At 31.5% G+C, this 16,904-nt stretch overlaps 1 non-coding gene across 1 annotated transcript; it reads right to left on the reverse strand.

The window, feature by feature from the left end:
• Positions 1 to 15,768: 15,768 nt before the first annotated feature.
• On the reverse strand, positions 15,769 to 15,876 carry LOC127542203 (U6 spliceosomal RNA). Its single transcript, XR_007948589.1, has one exon. It is a non-coding gene; the product is annotated as a U6 spliceosomal RNA (small nuclear RNA).
• Between the last annotated feature and the right edge of the window lie 1,028 nt (positions 15,877 to 16,904).

Genomic DNA, 16,904 nt, shown 5'->3' on the forward strand with positions numbered 1-16,904 from the left:
TAATCCTGGGTTAGAGTTGGGAGTACATAGCAGCATTGACTCAAATGGAGTTAGAGGAGTACTTAAGGGATAGGAGTTTGAGGTTACATTTTTATAGGTTTGGGGAGATACCAAATCTTATTTGGTCCACTATTCATTAATATATCTGGATCATCAAAAGTTGTCAGTAACATTTTCTCACCTAAGGCCATGCAAATGTCTGGAATTTACCTGTTTCAATCCATATTAATGGGATGTGATTTTTGGTAAATATGTGATGCAGTTTGCAAATTATGGTCCATTGATCTTTAGGATAGTCTTTTGGGGACTTTTAGGTTCTCCTTTTCAATTTTACTTCTTGCTGTTTTTACTTTATTCTAATGATTTATAAACTTTTTATACTGACTAGCAGAGAGGGGTTTAGGTAGACCAGAGCAAGATATAATTTTAATACAACCTTCCCCCCTCCCACATTTCTATTGGAAAAACAAAAGTTTGTTGCATTGTTATTTCTCTGGAACTTAGATTAGTCATATAATTAATTAGGGTTACATTGTAGATAGCTGATATTAGAGGTATGAAATTTTTTTTTACTTGCTAAAATAAATTATCATCACCATCAGATGTATTGCATCAAGTAACCAAATTCACTTAAGAACAACACTAATGTTATTTATACTTTAGAGAACAATGATTAAGATAATTTTTCTTTAAAAAAATATCCATAGATACTTTCAACTGATAGATTTATGAGCCTGCTACTAATCAACATGATCACAGCTCTTTGCCATTAATTAGGTTGTTGTTAAGATATACTTAGAAAGTATTTTACTATGGCAAAATTTCACCTTTTATTCCCACCTTTTTGCTCCTGCAACAAATTGATAATGAGATCCTTTTGGGCAATAAGTACTGCAACTGTCATTTTAAAATCCATTTTCTGGAACTGAAGTTGGTCACTTATTATAGAATATTAATAAAAATTTGTGAATACACAAAGTTCATGCATATATCTGACTCTGAGTTTCTATTACATTTTATGTCATTACCCTTGTACTCAAATACAATTGCCTAAACCTAGGAACAGAATCAAATTATCTGATAGTGTTCCTCACTGGATTAAAGATTCAAAATAAACCTCACTTAATCCACAACTGAATGAGAGGGCTACTCCAACTTTCCTGAAAAGTGACTATCCAAACTTTGCTTCAAAACTATGTACCATGAAAAGATGTAATAACAAATTAAATAAAATCTCAATTCTGATTCTAACTTTGAGAACATGAGAAAACCACTAAATTTCACAGTCTCAGTTTCTAAATTTATAAAATGGGTACAATAATTTTTATAATATCTGCCTCCCATGTGAATATCTATAATGAATACGATAAATTAAAAATCAGTTCTTTATAGGCAACTGCTCTTATGGGAACTCCCTGTACAAAATTGGGCCAAACGCCATCTATGTCTTAGTACATGGGTCCTAGACAGTTTGTAGGAGTCATGGAAAGGCTGAATGTTTTTTCAAAGGGGATATTCCACAAGCCCTATCAAGTGTAGGGGATATGATCTGAATCTAGTTGTTACTTAATCTAACCTAGTAGCCTATTCTTTATGTCTTTTCCCTTTTATGCATGGAAACCATGATAAAAATTTCAGTTACTATTATTTTATTATCTTCCAATTTTATAAGACTTTATACACTTTAATGAATACTTTATTATTGTGTGCCACATATATTTTACAGTGTATAATTTAATATACATAAGCTTGACAAAAACCTGGAAAATAGGCTTTAAATGTATTCATCCATTCCCATTGATTAAACTCTAATATTACAAGTTTTTTTTTTTTTTTCCTTGAGGTAATTACAGTAAAATAGAGAGATTGTACATGTAGTTCAATAACAATAGTTTTGAATTATAGTAATAAATCACATTTCTAGAGTACTGTTACTTTCATGGAGCACTTTTGTCACAGCAGCTCTATGTGATAAGTTGTAAAAATACCACAGAGAAACAGGTTGCTACAGTGGAAGAAAGGTGGAAGATTTAAGGGTGTAAGGATGTATATCCACAGTCAGCCTATGTCACTTATCATCTATTTGACCCAGGGCAAAACATTTAACTTCTCTCTTGCCTCAATTTCTCTTCAGTAAATGGAAGGATTTCAATTGCATGACCTCCAAGCTCCCTTGAAGCTCAATCCCTCTTGTTGTGTGATGCTATTATCCCTATGTACAAATGAAGAAAATTCACCTTAAACAGGGAACATGTTAAAGCTCAAACTGGTAGTAATTATTGGTTCCCAGGTCTTTCTATCTCTATGTCCAGATCTCTCGCTACTGTAGAACATTTCCTCTATAGAATAAATATTTGAGAGATCCATTATGTATCCTCATTTGACTTATTAATCAATCACCAGTAACTTGTATTTAAATACAACTTTAACTTTTTAAAAAATCCACATATATTTCATTTTATTCTTGAAAGCAGGTACTTTTTAAAACTATTTTTCAGGTGAGGAAACTGAGACTGATAGTGGTTAATTGACTTGTCCAGGGTCACAGAGTTAGACTATGACTGAAGCAGGATATTAGCGGAGGAAATCTGGAGTCTAAATTGCACACTCTTCTTCTGTCTACTGAGCGACTTATCAGTCTGTGGCAAAACAAATAGAAAACTCCCACAAGGAGATGTGCTCTTTTCTTGATAACTTGATCAAAGTTGATAATAGATATTTTCTAGTCATTTTAATATGAGCAGAACAATCCCTTCCTTAGCTGCCCCTTGCTTATGCTTGTATAATTGCAAAATAGTTTGCAGGTTTGAGGAATTTGGATTTTGCCATTAATATCAGGAGTATCTCATGCCATCTAAAATCTGGTCTTCAGAGTTCTCCAGACTAGATAAAGAAGTAGCTTTCTGTGTTTGTAACTGGATCATGTTCTGCTTTTTAAAAATTGACATCTTTACTTGCAGAAGTTCAGATAGAAAATTGTGTTAGCCCTTTAAGGGAAGATGAATTGCAGTCTTGGGTGCTAGAAGATACATGAATAGAAATCTGTGCACTAATTAGGTCAGAAGTACCCACAGTTTCTGTTTTTAAGAATTCCAGGGCTGTTTTATTCCTGTTTTTATGGATCTGTGGCCATCTGGTCAGAGACAAGAGCAGTGGCATCCTGGTACCGGTCTGCTCTGCCAATGGCTCAAACATGTGGCAGGCCACGGCCTGGACTCTGAATCATCATCCCTCCTGACCTGCCATGGAAGAGCAAAGCCCTGGCCTTGCTTGCTGTCTTGGATTTGCTCTGACTTGAAACCATTTAATTAAATAGAGAAATCCTAGGTCTTCTTCAATCCTTCTATTCTTCCACCTTTCCTATTATCTTTCTCTATTTCTCTCAGCAATTGCCCTGATATCTAGATGTGCCCAACTGTGTTAAAACAAAAACAAAACAAAAACAAGAAAAGCAAAACAAAACAAACAACCAAACAAAAACAACTTCTTTGGAAACCATCTTTACAGGAATTTATTAAACCAAATGCTCTATGTGTTTAATATTTCTGCTAATGATTTTCTTTTTTATCCTAAAGAAGCAAACGGTGGTATATGGTTTGGGAATCATAGAACCTAAGTTCAATTCTAGTCTTTATCCTTTTCTATTTTGAGAAATTATTTAAATTGTCAGAATCTCAGTTTCCTTATCTGTAAAATTCTGGGATTAGATTAGATGGCCTGTGTGCTCCTTTCATTTATCCCTTGAGTCATTTTTTCATACATTTGCATGCTTATCACTGAGTAATTAGTCCTATTGATGGCACATCTGCAATCAATTTCATTAAATCATTTTCTTCCTGGAACCAAATTATGTATTTATTTTCTGGATTTGAGCTTAGCAGATGCACTATTGTGGAGGTGTCAAACACTCAACCACATCTGGCCCCCCAAACTAATGGTTGTGGCCCAAGCCAGATCAAAATGTAGTTGAGAAATATTTAATAACAAACTGAATTCTAATAAAACATTTTTGTTATTTTTGAGTTATTTTTCAATTGTGTCCAACTCTTCATGACCCCATTTGAGGTTTTCTTGGCAAAAATACTAAAATGGTTTCTTATTTCCTTCTCCACTCCTTTTTAAACCGGAAAACTTGAGGCAAATAGTTCAATGACTTGCCCAAACTCACATAGAGCTTCTAAGTGTCTGAGTTCAGATTTGACCTAAAAAGATCACATTTCTTGATTGCAAACTCATTCCCCATCTATTATGTCATCTCTCTCTGCTGCATAATAAAGCAAAAATAACATTTTTTCTAAAGAGATATGTGGTAAAATGGAATGCTTATATATAGTTTGTTTGTATGTATTTCTATATGCGCTTGACATGATTATGCAGTGGCAAAACTTCAAGTTCCCAGGAATTTTAATTCTGGTTCTTTGCTCTTCCAAACAGATGTAGAAATGAAGTAACTTCAAATATTGAGCAGCTAGGTGGTGCAGTGGATATGAATTAGTAGCTCTTCCTGGATTCAGGAAAACTCATCTTCTTGAGTTCAAATCTAACTAGATTCTTATTAGTTAGACTTTGGGGAAGCACTTTACCCTGTTTGCATCAGTTTCCTCATTTGTAAAATGAGCTGAGAAGGAAATGGCAAATCAGTCTAGTATCTTTGCCAAGAAAACCCCAAATGAGATCACAAAGAGTTGTATATACACACACACACACACACACACACACACACACAAGGCAAAAAACCTACTAAACAACAATATTGATAGGAAAACCACTGTATTCTCCATCTTTTAATTATCTAGTTAAGAGGAAATCTTCTCTCATGAAGCTATTTGTCATTAGCAGCTTACATTTTTTTTTCATAAAATTAGAGCTAGAAAGGACCTTAATATTAAATCTGACTCTTTTATTTGGCAGATGATGAAAAGGAGGCACAGAAGTTTTAGAGATTTTCCCAGCACCACTCAAGCTTCTAAGTTACTTGGTGTGAGATTCAAACTCAGATCTTCATAACTCTAAAATGAATATTCTTCTTTCCCAACAATAAATTGGGTTCTTGTGATGGGACATATCTTTTTCTTTAATTATTATTTTTCCTCTAGTTTTAGAACTCATTTAATTTTTCCCCAAAATTTTAAAATTAAAGTATTTTTGAATTTTAAAAAAATATTTTAAAATTAAAATATTTTTAAAAGTTAAAAATCAACTTGGCAGTTGAAATTATTATTAAAATAACCCTGTTTCTAGGTTTTTAAAATCCTTATAATTTTAGAAGCCATCTGGTATCATCTTAGTAAGGTGTAGAATAGACACAGCCAATTTTGAGATTTTTCCAATCCTATTTACAATCTGACTCTTCCAACATAAAAGGACAATTTAATTAACAGATAAAAAGCATTTGGTACTTTTTGAGGAATAAGGTCCTGTTGTTGCTTTTGTGATTAGAAGGGTAGTTAGAAGAATACTCAGTGACTAATTGCCATGTACAGGGTTATGGTGTTTAAGGTTGTAATCTAATATGTTCTTTTTTTATGAATTTCCATGAATTTTAATTGCAGTGCAGACTTTGACATCAGAAGTTAAGATTTTCTGTCTGAGTCATAAAAAATCGTTTCCACCTTACATGTGTGATTGGGTAAACACAGCTAAATATATTTGCCTTTTACCAAGACCAGTAACTAGAATAAAATTGTCTACTATGTAATCCAATTAAGTACATTAACATATCATTTTCCCTGGCCTAGACAGATAAACTGTTATTAATAATAATAGCTTACATTTTCAGTTTATAATATGACTTTATCAAACATTTCGTCAATTTTCTTTCATCATTCTTCATAACTAGCTTGTTTGGAAGTGAATGAAAATGTGATTGGTTTTAAAAGACACAAAGAATTTGTGAGTTGTCCAAAGTCACAGTAAGTAGCCAAGAAGGGATGTAAACATTGTTTGCTGACTCCAAATTTAGGCCCATCCTTACTATAGCATATCTACTTCTTTTGGTCCTGCTATCATTTCCTTTTGTGTTATTGCTAATTTATCAATAAGATTACAATTCTATACCAGGCTTAGAAGGAAATTTAATTGAACTCTTTGTCATTATTCTTTGATTTCAGACCATGCTGGTCTTGTATTAGGAAAGCACTTCATTTGGCTTGGTTTTAGGATACAAAGTGCATTTTAATATTTTATCATTTGGGTTTGGGGTTCTTTGTGTGTCTGCTTGCTTGCTTGTTTTTGAATCTGAACTATTTTAAATTAAGGGTACATTTATTGATGTGTTTTTTTTCAATTCTGTGATTAATACACTAAAAGTATTTTTATTATTGCTCTGTATTTTCCTATGTGTATGTATGGTTGAGAAGCAACATGACTTTGTGGATAGAGAGCTGGCTTTTGAATAGGAGAGACCTGAGTTCAAGTCCTGTTTGAGTTATTTGTGATAGTGTTCCTCAGAACTCCCTAAGATTACAGTTTGAAAAATAGGTATTGATCAGCATTATTTAAGGACTTAGCTCCACTATAATATTGAAATCACTGCTCCATCCCTTATCTTTTTTTTAGTCCTTTTCTTTTTATTAAAAACAAAAAATGAAACATCACTTTCAAAATACAGTCACAGATGGTTTCTAGAGTGTTTCTTTTTATTTATACTTAAGTCAAATATTAAGACTCTACTTGAGTCTTATCAATGACAAATCATTCTATCTTTTATTTTCCACAGACCAATTACAATTACTCCAGTCTCATAATTTTATTTTGTAATCACATCTTTCCCAAAGATCAGAACAATTTCCCATCAAAAGCTGTCCTGACTATCAACAGTATCTCTATGTCACAGTCATAGTCAATTCACTCTCCTTATGTCCTTCAAGGGCAGCTAGAATGTGGAGTGGATATAATGCCAAGCCTGGAATCAGAAAGATTTCTCTAAGTTCACATCTGCCCTACTAAAGTCTATTAAACTGGGTGACCCTGGGCAAGTCATTTAACTCTGCCTCAGTTTCCTCATTTGTAAAATAAGCTAGAGAAGAAACTGATAAAACCCTCTAATATCTTTGCAGAGAAAACCTAAAAACATTCATGAAGAGCTGGAAACAACTGAAACATGACAGAATAATATGTTTGTCATTTGGATTGGTATTATATCTATAGAACCCTGTTCTAGATCATTTAGAACATGAATGTTACATTCCCTGTATCCTCCTCCTCCTCCTCCTTCTAAAGAAACAAAAAATGAAATGTTACAATCAAATAGTGTATCATTGTACTTGGGATAGGGACACATTTTATTTCAACTGTTTCTGTTATTTGGGAGTTTTTTTCGACTACACTATTCTTTTTATTACCTCTTTAGAATATAGCTCACTACTTTATTTGATTTAATCAAATAATATAGTAGCTCTATATTTTCAAAAGTTACCCTTTGTAAGGCAAGTATCATTCAAGAGACATATACCTTTTCAAATTTTATTTGACACAAATTCTTCTAGAAATTCTTTCAAAGTATCTCTGACATTATGCAATGATCAATGATGAATAATTTAATTCTTCTCCAGCAATACAATGATCCAAGACAATTCCAAAAAAACCCATGAGGGAAAACGTTTTTCATAACCAAAGACTTCATAGAATCTAAATGTAGATCACAAGATACTTTTACACTTTCTTGGGTGTTTTCTTTCTCCTTTTTTTCCTCTGCTTCTTTAACAGAATGACTAATGTGGAAATAAACATGGTTGAACATAAATTACTTACCATTTTAGGGAGGAAAAAGAGAGAGGGAGAGAGGAAGAACATTTGGAAGTCAAAATTTTATAAAACCTAAGTGTCAAAAATATGTTTGCCTGTAATTAAAAAAAATGAAATATTATTAAAAATAAATAAAACAGATTGTTGTATGGAATTCTCTCACATTCTTTTACATTGGATTTTTCCCATTTCTGCTCTTTTAAAACGCACTACATTCACTCTCTTGAAAGTTAATGATTGACAACAAGGAATGAATGATAGAAAACTGAACCTGAGATAATATATTTATGAGGTGACCTCTAATAAATCTATTTCTGTGACAACAGGTAGATCATTTAAACTCCACAGGCTTGTATTTTCTCTTCTGTAAAATTAAGAAAAATGATTTTTTTGTTATAGATTATATAGAAAGTTGACAAATAGTTTCCAAAGCTAAGAATGATATAGAAAATATTATCTACTATTATAGCATCAGAGATTTTGATATTTAAGTGACCATTAAGGTAACCCATAGATAAAAAAAATCTTTACTAGAACTTGTATGACATAAATATGGTATATTATTGGCATTTTTATGCTTGTTATGACTTTTATCTTCCTGAAAGTGATATTGTGACAAAAGTTCCTTGTATAGTATAGTTTTCTATATACAAGAGAGCTGTCCTCCATATCATTACTTAAACATGTTGAATTGTTTTGCCTGACTTTGTTCACTTACTAGTACAGAGGCATCTATTGATGAGTGGGGAATAATTAATGCAAAGTCATAGAAATAACATTTAGAAAGAAAATAATAGCTTTGAATATCAGATGTAAAAGCCTTTCTTTGGACTTTAAACTTGTTCATTCTGTGGCCTGTTTCTGTTTTCCAGTTGTTATGTACTTTACTCCCATCCACAGCCATTATCCATGAACCTGGTCTCCTTGTTCTTCCTCACAAAGGATTACATTTCCCAACTCTTTGAATTTTTTGCTTACTCTACTGATGTCTCTACTGATCTTTCTTTTTTCTCCCTCTTCTTTTGGCTTCTTTAAAGTCTAAGATCAAATTTGACTTTCTGCAAGATGTCCTTTGCAATACTCATTAACACTAGTTAATTCTTTATGAGATTACCACTAAGATATCCTATATAGAAAACTTAGCCAAGTCATTATAAAGCAAATTGGAACTACGCAACTATAAGTTTTCTCTCATAATATGATGGCTTCCAGTGTCTTAACCCTTAGAGAACTGTAAGAAACATGAAGAATAGTCTGCAATTTCCATCACTGTAATCAGGACTCCCAATTTGCCCTTCAACCTAATTAACTTTCTGCCTTTCAATCCTAGCAAAAGTAAGATGGTGGACTTGCCCTAACATACTCTATTTTGTTGATGTAGAAATATATTTCAAAATATTTGCTTTTGTAAGTCATTTAAAATTATTTGATGAATATACATCAGTTGCTATTTTGAGAAATGGTATAATGGATATTTGCTGTCAGGGCACAATTTCATTTAAAATTCTAAAGTATCAGCAATCACCATAAGGTTTCACTATTTTGTGCCCCACAGATATACAGAATAACTTTCAGTAAGGAAAACAATATCCATAGTTCCAGAGGGCTAAATATTATAGCTGGTGAAAGAATTCATACTGTACACTGTAGCAAAAATTTTAAATGAGCCACGTAACTTTTGAAAGGATCCAAACAGATTATTTTTTATACAAAAGACACACACACACACATATAGGTTCATGCACACACATATATGCTTATATATGTGCATAATGCACACACACAAAAGCATAACATAAGTAACATTTATAGGCATTTATACACACATTTGTGAATATAGTACCTACATATGCTTATGCATATCTTTTACCAGACATAGGCAGTTTTTTAAATTAGATTAAATATCTGCATTAATTATGGAACTTTATGTCAAGTCAACAGTTTTATTTTATTTTCAATCAAATTCAAATAAAACCTCATTATTAGAAGCTAATCAACATATTGCTACGTAGGGTTAAAAATTAAAGACATATCCTATGAAATTGGTTCACATTATTTTTGTGTGGTGAGAATTTGCTTCAAAAAGATGGTGAGAAGATGTTAAATATTAAAAACTAATCAGCCTTATGAAAAATAATATTGCTGTAGTTTGGCAAGAAATGACTCATTATAAATATAGAACATTGTATAACTATCTGTTAGATTTCAAAACAGACTATAGATTTTTTAAACAAAAGACTGAAATCAATAGCAAATTAAAAGAATAGATAGAATGAAGAGGAGGTCATTATAAACAGTAGAAATCAAGATAATCTGATCTGTCACTTTATTAGTAAGACTGTAGCATTTGGAATCAAAGGTCCTGGCTTCAAATTCTTACTTATCTATGTTAATTTGACTTTGGCCAAAGCCTCTGACCTCTCTTTTCTTAGTGTATACATCTATAAAATGATTAGACTGGATTTTCTTTCTACCTTTGAGTCTGCACTAGCTTCATCAATTTATTTTTAACCTTAGAAATATTAGAACACAATGTAGAACAAATATTGATAGATACAAAATCACAACTTCCTAAAATAACATAATTAAACATAACAAAGAGAAATATAAGAGGAAGACAATCACTGTGTCTTGAAAACTTTTGGTTTCTTACAGAATAGAAAAAATATAACCAAGATCAATACAAGTTTTGAATATATGTATGAATCTGTTTCTTACATATAACATATATGGTTATATTTATGTATGTGTTTGCTTACCCTCACTGTGTAAAACTGTAGAGGAATATAACTAGTATTGCCTCATAATGAAGCAGGAAAGCAGGGAGGAAAAAAATAAATGTTTTCTGAAAATTTCATAAGAAATGTTTAGACTAGATCATTTGTAGCCTATTTAAGGACAAAATTATAAGATTAATAACTTTAAATTACCTAAAACATTTACTTAAGTATTACTTAAGTTGATTTCAGAGCCTGAAGTGAACAGGTAAAGCTAAGGCATCTTGATTTGATTTTTTTTTTCATTAATTCCCTTGAAATTCTTGACCTTTTGTTCTTCCATATGAATTTTGTTGTTATTTTTTCTAGGTAATTAAAATAGTTTCTTGGGAGTTGATTGGCATAGAACTAAATGAATAGATTAGTTTAGGGAGTATTGTCATCTTTATTATATTTGCTTGGCCTATCCTAGAGCATTTGATATTTTTCCAATTATTTAAATCTGACATTATTTGTGTGGAAAGTGTTTTGTAATTTTGCTCATATAATTCCTGACTTTTCTTTGGTAGATAGATACCCAAATATTTTATGCTATCAACAGTTATTTTGAATGGATTTTCTCTTTGTATCTTTTGCTGTTGTATTTTGTTGGTGATGTATAAAAATGCTGAGGATTTATGTGGATTTATTTTGTTTCCTTCAACTTTGCTAAAGTTGTGAATTATTTCTAATAGCATTTTAGTAAAATCTCTGGGGTTCTGTAAGTATACCATCATATATCATCTGCAAAGAGTTATAATTTGGTTTCCTCATTACCTACTCTAATTCTTTAATCTCTTTCTCAACTCTTATTGCCAAGGCTATCATTTCTAATACAATATTGAATAATAATGGTGATAGTGGGCAACCTTGTTTCACTCCTGATCTTACTGGGAAGGGTTCCAGTTTATCCCGATTACATATGATGCTTACTAATAGTTTTAAATATATGGTCCTGACTATTTTAAGGAAAAATCCATTTATTCCTATATTCTCAAGTGTTTCTTATTAGGAATGGATGTTGGATTTTATCAATTTTTTTTTTTTTTTGCATCTATTGAGATGATCATATGGTTAATTTGGCTATTAATATAGTCAATTATGCTAATAGTTTTCCTAATATTGAACCAGCCCTGCATTCCTGGTATAAATCCTACTTGGTCATAGTGTATTATCCTGGGGATGATTTTCTGTAATCTTTTTGCTAATATTTTATTTAAGATTTTAGCATCAATATTCATTAGGGAGATTGATCTCTAATTTTCTTTCTCTGTTTTCAACCTACCTGGTTTAGGTATCAGTACCATGTCTGTGTTGTAAAAGGAGTTTGGTAGGACTCCTTCAATCCCTATGTTTTCAAATAGTTTATATAACATTGGAGTTAATTGTTCTTTAAATGTTTGGTAGAATGCACATGTAAATCCATCTGGTCCTGGGAATTTTTTCTTAGAGAGTTGGTTAATAGCTAGTTCTATTTCTTTTTCTAAAATGGGATTGTTTAGGATATTTACTTCTTCCTCTGTTAATCTGGGCAAGTTATGTTTTTGAAGATATTGTAAATAGTGAATTAAAGACAGGGACTTGCTTGAGCTCTCCTCCAAACTTCTTTAAATAATGATTCTTTCTAGTCAAAAACAACTTAGTTTATCAGGAAAGATCTGTTGCAGAAACAAAAGAGAAGAGCTCAGCCCAAAACAGGCTGTACCAGTGTAGATGAGATGCCAGCAAACCAGGAGTAGACCTAAGGATAGCTGAATCATTGGCAGCTGTGGAAGTTTACAGATCTCTCAATTGACAAATAGCAAAGGGATGATACAATAGATCAGAAGGAGTTTTGCAGGGTTCCCTTTGTAGCACAGCAGCAGACTCTATTGTATTACTTATACTTGGATATGGGTTGCAGTTCTGGGTCACAGTTCTGGGTCTTAGTCATTGAATGAGAAAAAATGCTTGTGGCCACAGAGGAGCAAGAACCATAGTCACAGTTTCAGGATGGAAAAGAGCGCTTGTGGTAATTCACAAACTAGTACACAGGACAAGAAAGTAATAAATATATCTCTCCCTAGAATATAATATGTTGAAAGAGCCAAAAATTTGAAAATTCTCAGAATTACCTCCAAAAACAGCTGCATAAAAAAAGTTGAAGATTGGGATAGTATTCCCTTCACTTGGGAAGCAAAGTTTCATTTTAGCATAAAGTAAAAAAAAATATCAAGAAATAAAATGGAAAATGAGTAAACAACAGAAAAAAATTCTTACCAAAGGACATTACAATGATGACAAGAAAATTACAGAAGAGCACAACAAAGTCAATATACCTGCATCCAAAGCAGCAAAGAAAAATATGAATTGGTCTCAATTCATGGAAGACTTTTAAAATGATTTTTAAATTCATATAAGAGGTAGAAGGGAAAGTGGGAAAAGAAATGAGAGTGATTCAAGAAAGCCATGAAAAACAATAAACAGCTTCAAAAAGAAAGTATAACATACAATGAACAAATAATAATTGACCTGAAAACTAGATCCAGGATAGATAATTTAACAAACTTGGACCACCAGCAAGGATCTGGAAAAGACCCTAAATATCACCTTTCAAAAAATTCATCAAGGAAAACTGCTTTATATTCTATAATTAGAGAGTAAAATTCAGATTGAAAGAGTCCACCAATTATCCCATGAAAGAAATCTCAAAGTGAAAATTCCAAAATCTATTTCATAATATGTGATGTCATCTCTTGTTATAAGCTCCCTATAGATAGAAACTCTTCTCTTTCATATTCCCAGTTTCTTGCAGTGATATTAGTGTATAGTAGGTTTTCAGCACATTATTATTTATTGTTGCATTTATTTTGCATATAAATTCTATTTCATTAGGAAAATGTCTTTTTAAGAAACTGCTGTTGATGCTTGGTTTGTTGTTATGTCAAGAACTTGATACTTGAAATTAAAAGGGAGGAGGTGATGGTAGTGGGAGAAAATCCTGAGCACCACCTCTTAGCCTATTGAACAATTTCCCAAATGCCAAAGGGAAATTCAGCCTTTGTCTGCAATCCATTTTAGATAATGATATTTGAAATAGCTTAGTAATATAGGGATGGGTTTTTAATTGAATTAGTCCCCTGTTTTATACATTATTACATCCTCCAAAATACGCAATCTTTAATGTTTACACTTAGAATATTTGTGTTTGTCATAAAACAGCTTACCCTTTGGCATCATATTATCATGATAAATATTTACATGACAAGCAGCAGTTAGTTCAAGGTGAAAATAAAAGGTTTCTGAATGGTTTATTTTTTAGGGTCCTCTAAGAGTTAATTCATTTTATTAAGGGAAATTCCTTAATTTAAAGAGATTAATATTCTATAAAAACACAATGACTGTGTACTCAAATACATCTTCACATCCACATTAAACAGGCATATTCAAAAATACAACTCTCCACCCTTTTTTATGGTTTTTGACAAAAAGCCACACATTATAATGTATTTTTAAAAATAAGTAAACCAGTACAAAATAGACCATTTGTTTTTAAATTTGATTTGCTAAACTCAGAATAAACCATACCTTCCCGTTCCAGATCACATCTAATTATTATAAAACATTATAAGACATTTTTATTGGTAGTGTTTCAAAATTATGGAGTTTTGGAAAAAAGTAATATTGAAACCTTTTGCAACTAAATATTTTACTTTTAACACATTTATCAAAGTCTGGTGTTGATAGAGGTATCACCTTTATTATTAATCATGCTAATTGTATGTTATTCTTCCTTTTTGGCATTATGTAACAGAAATATTCAAGAGATGTGGCTACCTAACAATTATATTACTCACACAATTAGAATATAAATCTGATATTATTCATACTTCATGAAGTCTTCCCAAAGTAACTTTATGTTTTAGATATTCAAGATGGTCATTATTATAAGGAAATTAAGTTTTTTTCTTTTTCTTTGTTACAATGAATGATATTTAATATAAACTTAACAAAATTCAATTGTACAGAAATACAGAGTTTCCTATATAATGTTTTCTGTTGTTTTATGCTAAAATGCTTACCATTTTCATTGACATTTTTTTTAGTTCATAATGAGCAAGACAATTTAATGGGTAAAAAAAGAGAAAAGGAAATTATCAACTCAAACTAGGAAGTGTGGCTTCTGTAATAATTATGTGGCTTTAGGGAAGTCACTTAAACATTCTCTGCCATAGTCTCCTAAATATAAAAGAGTGGAGGGATAATCAGATCCACAAATTTTAATAGTTAAAAATACGTGATATGAATTTAGAGGGCTAAAGTTTGAATCCTGAATCCATTAGTTACTATTTGGATCATATTGAGTAGAATACAAGCTATCTGATCCTCAGTTTCTATATCTGTAAAATGAAGAGATTGGAATACATATCTTTTAGGATCCTTTCAAGTCTAACACCTATAATTCCAAAAAAAAGTTTTATATCTATTAAAAACATCAAGGATTCACAGTTTTTTTCCTGCCATCAAGTCAAAAATCCCTTGTCTATAACTTTGGGAAATCAGTTTTTAATATCATGACTCTGAGAAAGGTAATGTGATTTGAGCAGGATTGAAGAGGTAAGGAGAGGTAAGATATTTTTTTTCTGACACTAAGTCATATTCTCCATTAAAAGCTGTTTATTTATATATCAAACATAAGGATACATGTAATATATGTTAAATTTGCAATTCTTCTATACATATTTCCACATTTATCAAGATGCACAAGAAAAATCAGATCAAAAAGGGAAAAATGAGAAAGAAAGAAAAAACAGGCAAACAACAGTAAAAAGAGTGAACATACTAGGTTGTGGTGCACATTCGGTCCTCACAGTCATTCATGTACCACGGGTTATTCAGCTATTCCCCAAGTGATGAGGATCCACTCAGTTTCCAATTTCTTGCCATTACAGAAGCTGGGAACTTTGGATTTATCAAAATCTAGATTTGGGTATTGACTATTGTGTCTTCTAACTCTAACCTATTGCACTGATGAAGTGCTCTATTTTTTATCCAGTACCAGATGGCTTTGATAACCACTGCTTTATATATAGTTTTAGGTCTGAAATAGCTAGGCCATCTTCGTTTGTATTTTTCACTAATTCCCTTGTAATTTTTGACCTTTCCTTCTTTCAGAAGAATTTTGTTATTATTTTTTCTAGCTCTGTATAATGGCATTGATAGAACACTGAATAAGTAGAATAATTTAGGTAAAATTGTCATTTTTATTGTACTTGTTTGGCCTACTCATGATTGTTTAGATCTGACTTTATTTATATCTCATCCTTTTGCTTGTGTCATGCTCATCTTCTCTGTATCATTCCGGTTTTAATATTTGTGATACTAAAATGAGCACTGGTTGTGAGGTTGTCCTTTTATAAAAGGGGTATGTGGTTATGTATGTGAGTATGTGTGTGAGTGTGTGTGTGTATGTGTGTGTGTATGTGTGTGTGTGTGTGTGTGTGTGTGTGTGTGTGTGTGTGTATCAGAGACAAGGACAAAAAGTAAGAAAGAAAGACTGATAAACACATAGAGAGAAAATATTGGATCTCAAGAGCAAAGAATTAGTATGGTACCCTCCATTTATGATAAATGTAATCAAAAGAAGACTTTTATTGCTATTTTGTTTTTTTTCCCCTTTTGACAAAGGCTATGAATATGATTGTTAAGTAGCCAAATATCTTGAAAATTTCTCATAGAAGGATCAAAGCCAAAAGAAAACTGATAATAGAAAATAAAAGTGTTTGATAGCTAAAATTTTTTGGTCATAAAATAAATTTTCTCTATATTTTTCTTCAAAAACATGTATTTATATATATATATATATATATATATGTATGTATGTATATATAATATATATTTAAAAAGCTATCAATATTATTAATGATTTTTTTAGTATAGAAGCACCTTGAGATTTACAACATATCATGAAGAAATCTGAAAAATGGATTCATTCATTGTATATCTATTGGTTTTAGTGATTTTCATATTTAGGGAGCAATTGTTAATATGTTAAATGATTTTTGTGATTTCCAAAAGTTTATGTGGAAATAATTTTAAAGATAGGAATACTAATAAATCACCATCTTTTGCATACTTAAACATAAAGATACATAAATAAAACCCTTATTTTTATTTCCACGTTCCTCATGTCTTTCATGCCCCTGTGCTGATCAAGTAGGAATTGTGGTACTGGAAAAGCTTCATGACATTCAGATTTTCTGCTTTCAATTTAAAGAAATCCAAAAATATTTGTGGGCAAGGAGCATTTTATAAAAATTTTGAAATGTTCCATTTTGTTTTTCTACTTAGAAGGATTTAAATAAGTTTGTTTATTTGCTGGTTGTGTGTTGTCAATTTCAACCATGTTAAATGATATATTGA

This window comes from Antechinus flavipes, chromosome 6, assembly GCF_016432865.1.
Source record: "Antechinus flavipes isolate AdamAnt ecotype Samford, QLD, Australia chromosome 6, AdamAnt_v2, whole genome shotgun sequence".
Lineage (NCBI taxonomy): Eukaryota > Metazoa > Chordata > Mammalia > Dasyuromorphia > Dasyuridae > Antechinus > Antechinus flavipes.